Genomic DNA, 6,080 nt, shown 5'->3' on the forward strand with positions numbered 1-6,080 from the left:
AAAAAGAAGAACAAAGTTAGAGGAGTCAAACTTCCTGACTTAGAAATTTACATAGTGTTAGTAAATGTGTACTGGCATAAGAATAGTCACACAGATCAAAATAATAAAATGAAGAGTTTAGAAGTAAACTCATATTTAGACTCAGCTGTTGTCAAGGATGCTAGGGCAATTCAGTGGGGGAAATAATAGTCTTTCCAACTAAAGATACTAGGATAACTGGATATTAAATGCAAAAGAATGAAGTTGGACTACTGCCTTACAACACAGACAATGATTAACTCAAAAATAGACCTGAAAAATATATTAAAAAGGGAAGACTCCATCAATAACATAAAAAAAGTTTAAAACAGGCAAAATTTATATGAGAAAAATTATAAAACACTCCTGAAGTAGAGTTGGACAAATAGACGTATCATATTCCTGGAAGGAACATTCAACATCATTAAAATATATTATTTTAAAGTTAATATATAAATATCATAGGACCAAATTAAAAGGAAAAATTTTTATATGTTTTTTTTTTCTGGAGCCAGAGAAGTTAATTATAAAGTACATTTGCAAGAACAAAAAGCAAAAATAGCTAAAATCTCTCTGATTAAAACATTGTGAACAGAACCAGTAATAGACTTATATACAAAAATCGAATTTATAATACCATAACATTTCATACTACTGGGGGAAAGATGAACTTCTTGATGAATGGTAATGGAATATATGAATAACAAAATAAAAAATGAAAATTGGTCTATTCCTCATCCCATATACCAAAAAAGAATCCAAAATGAATCAAAGATTTAAATGTTAAAAACTAACGTATAATGGAATAAAGTATGAAGTAATTATTTTATGATCTAGAAATGGGAACAATTAATAATGACTCCAAAATCCACATTCAATAGGCGAAATCTTGAGATATATGAACCTATATAAATGTATATAATTATATATGATATAATCTATATAATACATATATGTTATATCATATATTTATAATATGATGTAAATGTATATAATATATGTATAATTTTTAATGTATAATATTATGTATTTTTAATATGTATAATTTATATGTATAATTTTTGCAAGTACCAAAATAGTTTGTAACTTACTTGCAAAACACACCAGAAGAGTCAGGAATCTTAACATAAAAAGAACTTCTAAAAACATAAGAAACAACAAGACAAATGCATGAGATATATAAAGACATTGATTTACAGAAAGTAAAAAACAAATGGTCCTTAACTTATGAAAAGATGTTCAACCTCACTTATAGTAAGAAAAATGAAATTTAAAAACGACACTGATATGCCTTTACTTTCCTTCCAGATTGCCAAAATCCAAAAGGTTGACAAGCACACTATTCATGAAACTTCAAAGATATACACACTCTTGTAGATTAGCAATGGATATATTAAATTACACAAGCAATATGGTAACATCTGGCAAAATTATATATCCATATAACATATGCATATATATTGACCCGTTGACCCAGCAATCTTGCTTCTAATAATTTGTCACAGTGATACGTTCCAAAAGTACAAAAAGACATATTCCCAAAGATGTTCGTTACAGCACTGTTTGTCATAGTAAAAGTCTATGTCCCCAAGTGTCCATCTATAGGGGACTAGTTAAATAAGCTATGAGTGTTCATTTCTGTAGCATATATACTAAAACTGGAACAATACTGAGAAGATCAGCATGGCTCCTGCACTAGGATGGCACTCAAATTCATGAAGCGTTCCATGCTTTTTTTTTTTAAAAAAAACATTAAACACTAAGCAAAGCCAGCATGCTTATGGCAACCTGTTTAGGGCTCAGTTTTGTTTTGGCACTAGCTGAACACAAAGGTTCTTGTTTAATTCTTAGCCTAAGTATAGAGGATCATAGGGGAGAGGGAGTCTGTGTTCTCAGCCTCCTGAATACTTAACATAATTTAAATATAAAAAAAAAGAAAAGTAAGGTAAACCTGTGCTACAGTTCCCAGATGGGTAAGTGTAGCCCTCAGAGCTCAGCCCAAGGCAGAATCTAAATCACACCATTTCAAGATTGTGTGTGTGGATACACACACACACACACACATATATATATACGTGTATATATATATGAAATAATGGAGTGTAGCCAATTACGATTATAATTTTTTCAAAGACTATGTCTTACAAAGTTGTCTGTATTAGTTTAAGGAGACCAGCGAATTTTTAAAATTTTTTTTGTTTTTATTGATTTAGGGATACAAGTGCTGTTTTGCCACATGGGTATATTGCATAGTGGTGAAGTCTGGACTTCCAGTGTAACTATCACCCAAATAGTGTTCATTGTGCCCATTAAGTAATTTCTCATCCCTAGCACCTCCTGCCCCTCCCACCTTTCCTAGTCTTCAAGGTCTATTATTCCAAACTCTATGTCCACAAGTACACATTATTTAGTTCCCACTTACAAGTGAGAACGTGCATTTAAGACACTAAATCATTGATTTCTTTAATATGCTTGAAGTCACTTTGTGATCCGTTGTTACTTTTTAACCTTCTGTGTCTGCTCTGGGAAGAGTGGGTTCTAGGTCCACCTTTTTGCTTTGTGAGGCCAAGCACAGGTGTCTGCTCACCCTGCATGGCTGACTAGAGAAGGTGTTGCAACAGGCTCTGCCTTTTTGAGAAACCTTGCAGAATGAACAGGCCAGCAGGGATGCCCTCCTGTATGTTCTGATGTTTTGTTTTTGTAAGAAGAAGGAAAGAAAGAGAACGTAAAACTGTACTGATAAGTTGTGAGTAGGGGGAGGGATAGATAGCATTAGGAGATACACCTAATGTAAATGACAAGTTAATGGGTGCAGCACACCAACATGGCACACGTATACATATGTAACAAACCTGCACATTGTGCACATGTACCCTAGAACTTAAAGTATAATTAAAAAAAAATAAAAATAACATATAAAAGGGTCTTGATGGCCGGGCATGGTGGCTCACATATGTAATCCCAGCACCTTGGGAGACCAAGACAGGGTGAGAAACATAGCGAGACCTTGTTTCTACAAAAAGTTAAAAAAAAATTAGCTGGGAGTGACAACATATGAGATCAGGGTGTGGTGGTAGGTGGCTGTAGCCCCAGCTACTCTAAGCTTAGTCGGGAGTATCTTGGGCCTAAGAGTTCAAGTCCAGCCTGGGCAACATAGTGACCACCCATCTCTACAACAAATAAATAAAAATAAAAAAGGATCTTGAGAAACTGGCTGGTCAAATTGGATTTACAGTAATATTTTTCATTGCTGGAGTGAGGTAGCAGCTCTCCTCTGTAGCTGAAAATTGTTTCAGTTGGGGGTGGAGGAAAAAGAATGCCTCTAAGTTTGCTCTTAAAGATAATCACATAGAAGCAGGAGCTATATGTTGGAAGTGCCCTTGTTTCAGTCCACGTACTTAATAGTGGTACATAATCCTAAAGGGGTTTAAATGTACATAAAAATATAGTTTGAAATTATTTGCTTTGCTGTTCACATTGTAGATCACTATAATTTCAAGAAGTGGCATTATAAATAAAAGGAGGCACTTTAGGATGCTGTCTATTTTTAAATCTGTACTTGAATTCACCTGATCAAAAATTGTTTTTTTTTTTTTTTTTAAAGAAACACATGTCTGGTCTGTCTTTTTAAACTAATTGTTCTCTTAAGCTATGACGTAAATCAAGTCATTACCGGTTAACTTTCAAAGCACATCTATTTAAGAGTATTGTTTTGAAAAAATATGCTACAGGTTAAAAAAATGCTACATAAAAATGAGAAGCTGCTGAATGTTCTGAAATCTGTTGTTTTTTACAGGTAAATTAGCTAAAAGATTTATTTAGCTAATAAGTCATACAAACAATTTTGTATGATTCAGTAAAACACCAAGGTATAATAAAAATAAAAACAAAACTAAACTATGAATACAAAATGAAGTATTATACTAGTGTGTAATTAAACATGTATTTATATGCTGCTGCTCTTATATGATCTTTGGGATGTATTAAGTAAAAAACAATAAAACTATTGGAAACATTTTTGTATAATATGGCACAACATTTAATCGAGAAAGAAGGGACTAATATATATTTTATATCTATATATATCCATATATTCACATGTATATTTAATATACATATAAATATATATTAAAGGATATATGTACATAAATCCTTTATTTTTAAAGTGGATAGATATGGAATATAAAAGGGCATATATACATATAAATCCTTTACTTAAAAATGGAAGAAAAAACTTATTTTTTTTTAACAGAGAATAGCAGAGACAGGATTGAAGTTAGACTTTTCTAATACATTTTGTTTTGTAGGTTTGACTTTACCACCACGTAAATACATATACTTTTGAAACAAAATTACATAAGACTTAAAAAAGGAATTGCTAATAATTAAAAAAATCTTTGAATTGAGTTGTTGGAAAAATGATGCAGAGAGAAACTGTTTCAAATAATTTTAAAATGCAGTAATTTTATTGCATGCTTTAATGGATTAAATGTAGAAGATAACAATAATTAAAACAAAACATCAACACACCAAAGCTTATTGTTAGTCAATTGTGTGTGTGTGTACAGAAAATAATTATGTGAATAAACCAAGATTTTCAATGTTAAAGAAGAGATCATATCTAAAATCAAATAAGATATGCCAAGAAGTTTAATCCCACATTTCAATGAAAATATCAGTATGAACTCATACTGTATTTTCTTTGGCAGGAAAAAAAATACTTGAAATCATGACTAAAGCAATAGCAATGAGAACCCCTAATGCTCAGCTCATGAACTTAATCACAACATTAATCAGGGATCTTTGAAGATATGACTCATTCCTGATTTGAGGTAGAAAATGAGTCTAGATCATTGAAAGTACGGAAGTTACAAAAGACAGTTGGAGTTTGATTCAAAATAATTCAGATAAAATTTTAAGAGGCTTCCACTGCCCAAAAATGGAAAATTTGAGTGTTAATAAGGATATTAAAACACAGCAGTATTTTAAAATTCATCAGTTTATAATATAAAAAAACAAAACACAAAAATACCCTTATTGCTTACCTTTGGAGAAGTAGAAAATCAACTCATTATTTGAAAACTGATAGGCAAGAAAAGGTTTATATGGCAAAACATATGATCATTAATAGTAAAACAATTTTGAAAAAATACTGTGATAAAATATTTACACTCTCAGATAATAAAATATTATAGAATATTTAAACCATGTGGCATTAGTACAATAATAATAGAACAATAAAATAAAATACACATCCAAGTATATCTGTTATTCATATGATACATTTAGCATTCAAATTATTGACAAAGTGCTAGATTGTTTAATAAGTAGTTCAGACATAATTGGTTAACTATTTGAAGAACTAACTTTCATTCTACCATAGCAATATCAATTCCAGATAAAATCAAGAGAATGTAGAAGTTGGGGAAGGAGGAACAGAAAGATGGTAAAGAAGAAGAAAAAGAGAATGGAAAAAAAGAAAGTGAAGGGTTAAAGAGAAGAGTGTAAGAAATTAAAAAAAAATCCAGTATTAGAGTGGGTCAAGACTTTCTAGGCAGATACCTCAAGAAAAAAGAAAAAAGAAAATATTCAATAAAATGAACTCCAGAATCAGATTCTCTAATTTTAAATACCAAGCTCTAACACATAATAATTGGTATGCAACTTGGGAAAGACTGAACCTCTCTGTGCCTCAGTTTCCCCACTGAAATAAGGATAATTATCGTATGCATTTTAAAGGTGGTTTAAAGATTAAATAAAATTGCATGTGTTAAAAATTTAGCACCATCTGAAATCTATAGACCAACTACATAAATGTGGGCTATTACTGAATGCAATTTGAAATTTTACTTATTAAAAACTTTATAACAATAAATACAAATGACAAAGTGAGAAAATACAACATGTAAATGTAATAGATGAAAGACTAATAAAATTATAACTATATAAAATAAATATACGAAGGAGAAATAATAAAAGATCAGTAATTTATAAAATAAGAAATATCAATGACAAGACTTGAAAAAATATTCAACTAATTAAAATCAAAGCAAAGGAAACTA

At 30.6% G+C, this 6,080-nt stretch overlaps 1 non-coding gene across 1 annotated transcript; it reads left to right on the forward strand.

Annotated features, from left to right (window-relative positions):
* The first annotated feature begins 1,646 nt into the window (after positions 1-1,646).
* Positions 1,647-1,753, forward strand: LOC116482858 (U6 spliceosomal RNA). The gene has a single exon (XR_004252106.1). It is a non-coding gene; the product is annotated as a U6 spliceosomal RNA (small nuclear RNA).
* The last annotated feature ends 4,327 nt before the right edge of the window (positions 1,754-6,080 follow it).

This window comes from Hylobates moloch, unplaced genomic scaffold (assembly GCF_009828535.3).
Source record: "Hylobates moloch isolate HMO894 unplaced genomic scaffold, HMol_V3 SCAFFOLD_14, whole genome shotgun sequence".
NCBI lineage: Eukaryota > Metazoa > Chordata > Mammalia > Primates > Hylobatidae > Hylobates > Hylobates moloch.